General features: G+C 42.9%; 1 long non-coding RNA gene across 1 annotated transcript; it reads left to right on the forward strand.

The window, feature by feature from the left end:
- Nucleotides 1-255: 255 nt before the first annotated feature.
- On the forward strand, nt 256-9,669 carry LOC141422339 (uncharacterized). Its single transcript, XR_012446887.1, has 4 exons — nt 256-1,108; nt 2,546-2,614; nt 7,870-8,125; nt 9,158-9,669. It is a non-coding gene; the product is annotated as an uncharacterized lncRNA (long non-coding RNA).
- The last annotated feature ends 877 nt before the right edge of the window (nt 9,670-10,546 follow it).

The following is a 10,546-nucleotide window of genomic DNA, read 5'->3' on the forward strand; positions in this document are numbered from 1 at the left end:
AAGGGGGTGTTTTGTCCTACTCAAACCTCGCCCATCATAAAAACATACTCTCTGCAGATATTGCCCCATCTGTCCCTGCTTTCTCAATCACACTTCTTGAAAGAACTGTCTGCACTTGCCCCCTCCATGTCTTCACAACTGGCCCAATGGCAATCTGGCTTTGACACTCCACTCACAGCCTACCACAGCATCTCTCATCAGCCCTTTGGGCCCATCCTGCTTGTGCTGTCAAGTGTCTGAAGCTGCAGACCCACCTTCTTCCCTTCCTTAATTCTCCGCCACTCCTCCACTCCCTTTCTATTCCCTCCCTGTTTGTTTGATAGACCTGAGGGCTCTGTCCCTGCTCTCTTTTCTTCCAAGAGAACCCATGTGGCTTTGATGACTCCTTGCCCATTGAAAGGATGAGGATGAAGAAGGAGAAGATTTTGCAATCAGGGGAGTATGCCAGAACTTGTGTTAGATCCTGAGAGGATTGCTGGAAGAGAATGGGACTCTAAGGACAAGCCTGCTGCTTCTAGGTGTGGTATCTAAATGCTGATGAGTCAATAGAAGCTTGGGTATCCAGAATATGGTAAATGTAATATATGCAAGGCAAGAGGTTCCCACGGAAAAAAGATCATCACATCTGATATTTTATGCAAACATAGAGCAATGTATCTAACTGGAATGCTGAATGAGATTTCCTTGTCCTAAATCTCTAAGAGGAATATGACTACAACGTACTGAAACTCCAGTAGAGAAAGAACCATATAGATGTGTCTGTTTCTATTGGCTTTACACATGTGTATGTGGTACAGCACAGTAGCCCCCTAAAACTATTGGTCTAAACATCAGGACCTGTTCACCACAATTTTGTCCAATTGCCTACTCGACCTGGAAATCTTTCTACTGAGATTCGACCCTCCTCAACTGAGCTTGAAGTTGCATTTCTCAGGAAGTCTCCTGCATTCTCTTGCTTGCCCTTGTGTGTGAACATCTGGGTGTTCATACTTCATTCTGCTGTGACTCTGGAGGCTTTTGGACAAGCTTCTTTCATCAGCTATTGTCAGAAGCCAGGGCCAGTCCTTCAAGGCATCCAGCAAGGCACCTCACACACTATGAGCATCAGGTGAGTATGTGACTGAAATTCATCTGGAAATTCCTGCCGATAGGCAGAGATTCCTGTAGAAGGGAGGCAGTGGCAAGGCTTGTGGCAGATCACTCCAATCTCAGCCATACCTGTCAGTCATGAAGGACCACTGGAGAGCCCTGATGTGGCACCCTGACAACCGCTGCACCAAGCAAACAGTTTTCTGTTCCAAGTGGAGGAAGGACTGGGGAGAACACCTCATGCCCTCCCTGTGCCATTTTGCAGCACATCTCATCCAAGAGCCCTTGAAGGGTGTCAGTGATATGGGGATAAAAGAGGGGAGTCAGTTTGTCCAAGCTGAGCAATGGTCCATTCCCAAGTCAGCTCAAGGTGTGTGTGTGTGTGTGTGTGTGTGTGTGTGTGTGTGTGAGAGAGAGAGAGAGAGAGAGAGAGAGAGAGAGAGAGAGAGAAAGAGAGAGAGAGAAAGAGAGAGTCTCTAGGGCCTTAATGCTTAGATATTATCCTGCAGCATTCCAGTCATTTCAGTCATCCCTCTCTAATTCATTTCTCCTCCTTCCCAGCTGAACTTCTGAAGACCTCCCCAGCCACAACCTTTTCTGTGGTTGACTCCACTCATCTCCTGCTTGACCTTCTCATTCCATGGTGACTTTTGTCAACCATCTCCTCCCTCCTCAGTGCCTTAGTCCTGGATACCAACTTCCGAACCCCATATCTGATTTTCACAAACAAATTCTCCTTCTTCAAAAGCTTGCTTGGAAGTCTGGTCTTTATAGGAAGGAAACAGGCTTCATGGAATAGAATCTGAGTGTCATTTATTTCCCCCTGTGGGGCTAGTTCTTTCCTGCCCCCTAGGGGCATCTCCTAAGATTTTTCTGGTTACATGTAACAAAAGATCTAGTCACTCTAAGTCCAGTAATTAAAACACTGCATCTAGAGTAAAGGTAACAACTCTAAATGTGCTGTTTGTTCTGGGTTTGCCCACCTCTACCATGGTAGAGGTCCTCTGTAGAACTGCCACCTGCAGGAAGAAAGCTCCCCATGCATTTCCCTTTTTTTCCCCCTCCCACCTCTTTCATTCCTTTAGCTCCACCCTTTGCTGTCAGTTTAGACTCCACCCAGGGAGGAAGTGATGAGAGAGGGTGGGGCAGGAGAGTCTTGACAACTGGGAATTTTAATCTGGCTTCAACCTTCTCCTTGAAGCTAGTTTATTTCACCCTGGGGTACTTTGGGTGATGTTTCAGAGAGCTTCTTCTCTGGTGTTCTCTTTCTAATGGATCTCTCAAGACATCTTTGTCAGTCCCTAATGTCTGATGGAGCCTCAGAACCTTCTCAGGTAGAGTATAAAAGGATCCCATGCCAGCCTTCTCACCCAAGTGATGCAAGCCTTGTCCTTGGGAAACACTCCCATATCCCAGGCCCCTCTCATGTAATCCTCTCTGCTTCCTCCCTCCACAGCTCAGCTGGTATAGCATACCAACAACTCTCTCCAAACTCCTTTCTCAGCCTTCTAAATCTCCTTTCCAGGTAAGAGGTGAACTAGAATCACAAAACCAGTTTTTGGAAGCCACCTTTGTAAGATAGGGTGTTTTTGAAACAGGGTCTCACTATATAGCCTAGGTTGGTCTTGAACTGACAATCCTCCTGCCTCTGTTTCCCAAGTGCTGGGATTACAGGCATGCATTACCACACCTGTCATAAGGTGGACTTGAACATCACTTGAGATTGCAGAACTATCTATCAATCAGCCCAAACCAAGCCCTATTGCTCTGTTTCGATATGCTGCCACACCTGGTTGCATGCACAGAGAAGTTTAGTACTTCTGCCTGATGTTCTAAAGTGAGAAGGCAGTGAAAACCAGGAGACAGAAAAGTCCTAAAGGGGAAGGGTGCCCTGGTCAGAGGAAGGCATCAGTGAAGAGTCAGCCATCCCCTCAGAGTCACAAAGCCTGATTCCACCTCCTGCACAGACTGTGTGAGATTAGGGTCCAAAGTAGAATCAGATAAGTTGGCAGACACCAGCTGGCTCATCACAGCAACCAGTATGGTGTCCTATGGCCCCTGTTAATATCTACACACAGAAAATGAACAGGTGGCCTGTGATTTAGCCAGTCATCCCACTGCCTGGGGTTCAGTCTCCAGGTGGTGAGGCCACCAGCAGTCTGGGAACAGGAACTAACGTCTCTTTCAGTGGGGAGGGATTAAAGGCAGAGATGTTTGTCTAGGCATTACAATGGCTAGGGAGTGAGAGAGAAGAAGCAGAGATGGAGGTGACCTACAGATGAGAAGACACTGCCACCCTTGGGCTGGAGCCTTCGTGCTCCTGCAGCTTCTGTGCCACCCAGGATACCAGGAACTGGTGTTGCAGAGGTGTTGATGCAGTCAGCATCAAACTGGGCCAGGAGTGCAAGCAGTGGCAGTCACATACTTCCAGCCCAATAGTACAAGGTAGGCATAGAAGGCAAGTGTCCAGCCTGAGCAACAGAAAAGTCACTGGAGCAGATTCTGGGAATGGTGTGTGTCCCTTCCCCTTGAAAGACTTCCTTCTCTTCTTTTCAAAAACTATACAGGTTAAGGTCTAAAAACCAACAAACTGAAAAATAAGCATAGTGACACATGTGTATAATCCCAGCTACTCAGGAGGTAGAGGTGGGGGGTCAGGTAAAGTTAACAAGATCCCTGTTGCATACAAGTCAGGCATGGTGGTACACATCTGCAGTCCAAGCTATACAAAAGGGATAAGTAAGAGGATTGTGGCTCTGGGCAAAAACTTAAGCTTTTATCAAAAAAATAAAGTAAAAAAGAGCTGGGGGTGTGGCTCAAGGGGAAGAGCACCTGCCTGGCAAGAATGAGGGCCTGAGTTCAAACCCCAGTGCCATAAAAAGAAAAAGGAAAGAAAAGAAAATCAACAAACTCAGAAAAGAGTTTGAAGAAAGTTTCAGGAGATCATTTGTCCCCTCTGAGCAATCTCACCTACATTTCAGAGATGAGGAAATAATGGTAAGGATAATAACAGCTACAGGTTTTTAGTATGTGCAAACCATTTCCTACACACTTAGGGAATACTATTTCATTTATGTCTCAGGAGAAGCCAGCATTACCTTCATTTCACAGATGAGGAAACTGAGGCCCCAAGGTGCAAGTTCACTTGCCTCATGTGTCCTGGCCAGGAAGGGACAGTCATAAATGAGTGGCTCAGTTATATGACTCCTGCTCAGTTATAATTTCCATCATCCCAGGACACTGTCCTGCAGACAGCTCAATGGCAATGCTGTCCTAGAAGCAGGCTGAGGGTCTGAAGGGGGTGGGGCACACTTTTGCACTTTTCAAGTTGAGCAGAACCATTGTGTTATGGTAATGAGAGTGCATCACAAGGGCAGAGCATGAAGGCAGGCCACAAAAGGAACAACAGGTTTGTGAAGATGGTGTCCACAGCATCCACAAGAGCTCCATTGGGTCCCCAGGGTCAGTCCATTTCCAGGTCCTGAGAGAGGCAAGGTGACCAGGGGAGAGAGGTGAGACTGAAGGAGAGAGAGGGTAATCCTGGGTCAGGGAAGGAAAAAAGGCCTAGAGAGCAGGGATGATCCAGGGAAGGAACAGCTAAAACTAGAAGTTGGTTTGAGGAGCTTGGAGGTTGTGGACCAGAGGGAGCCTGGGCTTGATATTTGAGAAGTAGCCCTCAGATCATGGGGAAAGGCCAGAAAGAAAGCATCAGTATCTAAGAGGAAACTGTCCTGGACAAGGTAAAGGAAAGGGTAAAAGTACACCTGGAAAAGCCATGTGAGGGACCAGGGTGGGATCTGGTGAAGGTGACAGGATGTGAGGGAGCAGAGCAGCTGTGAGGACTGGAGCAGGGATTGGTAATGGATTTTGAGGACTTGAGAAAGAGAGAAGAGACCTCAGACTCTGCCCAGGGTTTGCAGAAGAGTCTTGGCTAAGACATCTTCACCTCTTTCCTTATCTGCCCCCAAGTCTAGTGAACTCCCACAGCCACCTGGGCCCTCGATGCTCTCACAGTTGACTTCTCCACATATGGCCTATCTCACCTCATGGCATCATCCAAATGCATCATTGTCATCGCTGCCATGTACACATCACTCTTCAGTTCTCCCCTTCCAGCTCCCACCTCTGTAGGAACACTCCAACTCATTGTCTGTGGGACATGTCCCATTTTTTCCCCTACAGTGCTGGGAATCGAATCAAGGGTCTTGCACACACTAGGCAAGTGCTTCAAATCACCAGCCTAAAGACCCTGTTTTTGATCTCTATGGCCTCGCTACATTGTGAGTGATTTGAATGTCTCATTCATCTGGGTTTCCTTTGTATAGTGCCGTTGACCTCAAAGTTGGTTGATTATGTAGGAGTGGAAAGGAGTAACCTTTTCCTCACTCATCCTAAGGGTCACACCAATACTCCTCTAATAAAAGACAAGTTAACAAGATCAAAGCATAACAAATTTATTGTATTAGTGTTTTACCTGACAGGAGAGCCTTCAGAAATGAAGAACTGAAGTCCCAGGGAAAACTACTTTATGCTAAGTTCAATGAAGAACAGATGTGAAAATGTGATCTAATGTAACAGGCAGAAGAGGAAATCCGGCAAAGGCCGTCTGTTCAGATTCTTCTTGGCCTCTCTGCAGCATTCCTTCCTCCTGGGTATGGGAGAGGAAGTTTTCAAGGGAAAAGGAGGAGAGTGACCTTTCTAGGTTTTATGGCCTCCTATGGAGGAGACAGGTTTAGTTCTGTGACCCAACTTGGGAAAGAAGAATTCTGGTTTCTATGACCCACTTAGAAGGAGAATGAGGGGGACACACAGGAGGGCAGAAGGTCAGGAAGACTTTACTTCTGGGACTCTCCAATCTCATTTAGGTCAAAATACTCAGCAGACCAAAGTGCCATAGCTTGAGGCAGCATTTCTTTCTTTTTTTTAATATGAAGGTACAGGATTATTTTTAACTTGACAAAATGATTTCAAGATCCATCTAATAGAATACAAGCAAAGTTGAGAATGGCAAGAAAATGTTGGAGTAGGAACACTGGGAGCACACTTGACCTACTATATTTCAAAACATATTAAAGTTACAGAAATTAAGACAAGATAAGAAAAGATACAACAGTGTAAGAGAATAGCATCCAAAGAGCACCAAGTATATCTGTGAATTGTGAATATGATAAAAATGACATTTTAAATCAGTGAGGAGGGAGATGAATTATTCAACAAATGGTGTTACTTTAAGATAAATAAACAAGCAAACAAATAAATAAATAAGATAGGATCTGGGGTTCTACTACAGTGGTAGATAGCATGCCTAGCAAGCAGGAAGACCTGGGTTCAATCCCCAGCACCTCCTCCACCACCAAAAAAAAAGATGGATTCTTATTTTGTTCTTTTTAACAAAGAATATTATAGGTAATTATAAAAATCAGAAATATAGATATATATTTAGTATTACAGTGGAGTTGGGAAAGTATTTCTGACCATCACAAAAAACTAGAAACCATAATGGAAAAGATGGATAGAAAATAATTAAAACTTTCATTTTATGGGAAAACAGCATGAAAAGGTTTAAAGGACAAATTTCAAAATGGTAGTAAAGACTCCCCAAACATGGGACAAATAGTAAGTAACCTATGAAGTAGTTTCTTTAAAACTATTAGAGACAATGATAGATAACAAGGGGCTACTCAAAAGAGACCAGACGCCATGGGCAATATCCATATAAGCGGTCAGCATAACAGAATTCCACAAGATACAAATCACATTCATGAGCCATCACTTTTTAGATTAGGTAGGGTAAAAGACAGGTGCTGGTAGTAAAGAAAAGAGGCACATCCTTTCTGAAAACAATTTATGAATTACAGACTATTGGGGCAATATAACCCTACTTCGAAGAAGTTAGATTCCAAGAGGTAATCAAGCAAGTATGCAAAGCAGGTGCTCACGATGATACTGGAGTATTGTTCCAGTGTTGTGTCCTGGCGTAGTCAATAATTGAAGACATTGACCCAGGAATTAAGAGTTAAAGCAAGCACAAAGTTTTTTGAAAGGATAGCAAAACAGCCTGACAGGTGAGACTTAGTGAAAGAGCTAAGCCAAAGAATAGATGAAGTCTAAGGGGTAATATAGGGCTCTGCCTGACTTAGGCACTTCCTACTCTGCTTTGAAGTTACATCTGTAATTGGATGTCTAATCAATTCTTGCTGAACGCAGCCATCTGGCTGCACTGCCCGCCCCCATCCTTATCAGACTGAACATTTCAGGCAGGTCGTGGTTAGTCCATCCTGTCTTTGAGGCCAGTAATACACATTTTATGACTACCACTTGTTACCTTGGTAAAACCCAACATTTCCGTTTATAATCCCCTTTTGCTGTCTTGGGAAAGTTTGCTGTGTTACTTTCCTTGAGGGGCCTGTTTTTTCATCTCTTTAGATGTTTGTCTTTAAAGATACTTCTCTGCCTCTCTTATCTAGGAGAAAGATTGCTGTATTTTATTATCCGGGTGAGAAGACTGCTCCTCACATTTCCTTAGATGTTTGCTCTTAAGGGTGCCTTCCTGTCTCTTTCATTTAAGACAAAGTTACTTTTGCCACCCCAGAGTCACTTTTGCCATTTATTCCCAGAGCCATTTCTGCCATTTGTCCCCCTCATGTTTGCTCCCCTCACAATGACAGCATTGCCTGTAGAAACGAATAATTGATTCAGCAATTCCACTTCTACGCATTTAGCCAAAAAGCTTTGAAAACAGGGTCCACTAGAGTTATTTGTACTTTGTTTCTACTGCAGCAGGAGCCAAGAGGTGGAACAGTATAAATGTTGATCAGCTGAAGAATGGATGGAGAAAATGTGGTACACTGGATTCAGCCCTCCAAATAAGGAAATCTTATCACATGCTACAGACATCATACTCAGGAAAAGAATCCAGGCCTCAAAGCCAAACACTGCCCAATTCCACTTATGAGATAAGTCAAACTCTTAGAAACAGAAAGCAGAGTGGTGGTTGCCAGAGTGGAAGAAGGGGAAAAGAGAAGTTGGTTGCTAGGTACAGAATTCCAGTATTTTTTTCTTTTGTTGATCTTAGTTTTACTAGTGGATATTAATTGTACAAAATAATAGGTTTTATTGTGACATTCTCACACATGCATATAATGTACCGTAGCCATATTCCATTCCTTATTATCTTCTCTTGCCCCATCTCCTCCTGACCCTTTCCTCTTCCCTCATGTCTTCACTCCAGCCCCAGGTTCCACATGTGACAGAAAACATATGATACTTGTCTTTCTGAGTCTGGCTTATTTCGCTTAACAGGATGAGCTTAATTTTCCTGTAAACAACATGATTTCATTCTTCTTTATGGATGAATAATACTCCACTGTGTATATATACCACATTTTATCCATATATCCATAGATTGGCATCCTTATTGATTCCATAACTGGGATATTGTTAATAGTGCCATGATTCTGGACACCTATGACTCTCAGTCTCTGAGATCAGGAGGATTATGGTTCAAGGGCAGCCCAGGCAAATAGTTCGTGAGACCCCCATCTCCAAAATAATCAGTGCAAAATGGACTGGAGGTGTGGCTCAAGCATTGATAAACATGGGTATGCAGATCTCTATTTTGTTATATACTCAGGAGTGATATAGTTGGGTTATGTGGTTGTTTGAGATGGGGCATTTTCTGATTCCCCACATTAAGATATTAATAATAGCAATTTGTCAACTTCAAACTAGAAGTGGGAGGACACCTTGTGGGTGATAGTGAAAGGCCATTCCTGAAACAAAGGCTGAAAATCTCATTCACCTTCCGCCCTCTTGTGGAAAAAATGATGAACAACACTATTTTACTTTCTCCGTAGATGGGGATTTCATTGTTTTCATACCTCCTTTTCTTCTTCTAAATATTGTAATAATACAATATTAATGACAAGTCTTTACCATATTATGATTTTTTGTAAATTTTTTCACTGATTAACCAGTCACAATTGTATAATTTCATTTCATTCTTTATAACACCCTCCTGTGTTTTTATACTGAAAATTATTACATTTCTTTTTGCTTACTTTTCTAGGTCCTTATCAACATTAATGCCTAAACTCTGAGGCTGTAAGGTTCTCTCAGTTTGGTGATGCAGAGAATCATGGTGGCCGGAGCACATGGCAGAGGCTATGCACCTGTGATGGACAGAAGGCAGAGAGAGGGAATACAGGAAGGAGCCAAGACAAGATGTAGCCTCCAAGGACACATCTCAGTGACTTGCTCTTTCAACTGGGCCCCACCTCCTACTTTTCACCACCTCCCAATAATGCAATCATGTATGAATCCATCAAGGGATTACTTCATTGATTAGGTCAGAGCCTTCAGGATTCAATCACTTCTCAAAATCCCACCAGCTAGCAACCAATACATGAGTCTGTGGGGGACATCTCAGATAAAAACCAAACAGGTGTCATCACATTGTGGTCTGATTATGCATTTCCCCTAATGATTAGCGATACTGAGCATCATTTCACATGTCTGTTGATGAACTGCATATCTTTCTTGGAGAACTGTGTATTCAAATCCTTTGCCTATTTTGTTCCACAATGGTATTAAACTTTTTTTAAAGCAATAGCTTAAGTTTTTGTTGAAGTGTTCAACATTGGCTGGAAATATTTAATCAAAATATTCAACAAATGCAGTGTCAGAACTTTTGTTGCTACAGTTTTCAGCAACTTGTAGTGGATGAAAATTAAGTTTTCTAAGAGGAAATTTATCTCTGGAAAAGCAAGGGAGGGAGAAAGAAAATAAACTAGACAGAATGCAGATGGAGACAGATTTAATTATGAAATTCTTTAATTGCATTCTGAAAATTGAAAATTCTAGGAAGAATCTTTGGATAGATTTATTAATTTTTAATTGAATAACTTATTATCGTATTCTAGAATGGAGAAAATTTGAGAAGCCCTCTGATTTTACAGCATCTGAATGGTGTAATATTCAAAAGGCTCATAGGTAAAGGCAACTCACTTGACAACTTTGTCAAAGAATGAATGCAAAAAGAACATCTGAAAATACTTAGGGTGAAACATTTGCACATTTAAAATTAAAGAATTAGAATCGAGACTCTCTATTTAGTCTGTGCTTAGGAGTTACCTAAACAAGGTTAAGAGTTTGTTTCTTTCATTTAAAAGTCTCAGTGGATGACTGACCCGGGAGTTTGTGTCTCTGCCTTTTATTGTTCAGGGAGCCAGGTTACTCTATCTGTGGTTTCAGCCAACCCCTACAGGGTGGTCCCATCCATAAAGTAAAACCAGGTCAATCATTCCCATGTGCAGTTTGTTAATCAACTTCCTGCTGCTGGGACAAAATATCTGAGATAATTAACCTAAAAGGAGTAAGGTTTATTTGGGCTCATGGTTTCAGAGGTTTCAGTGTATGTCTGTTTGGTCACATTGCTTTAGGCCTGTGGTGAGGCAGA

The sequence above is a fragment of the Castor canadensis genome, chromosome 4 (assembly GCF_047511655.1).
Source record: "Castor canadensis chromosome 4, mCasCan1.hap1v2, whole genome shotgun sequence".
Classification (NCBI taxonomy): domain Eukaryota; kingdom Metazoa; phylum Chordata; class Mammalia; order Rodentia; family Castoridae; genus Castor; species Castor canadensis.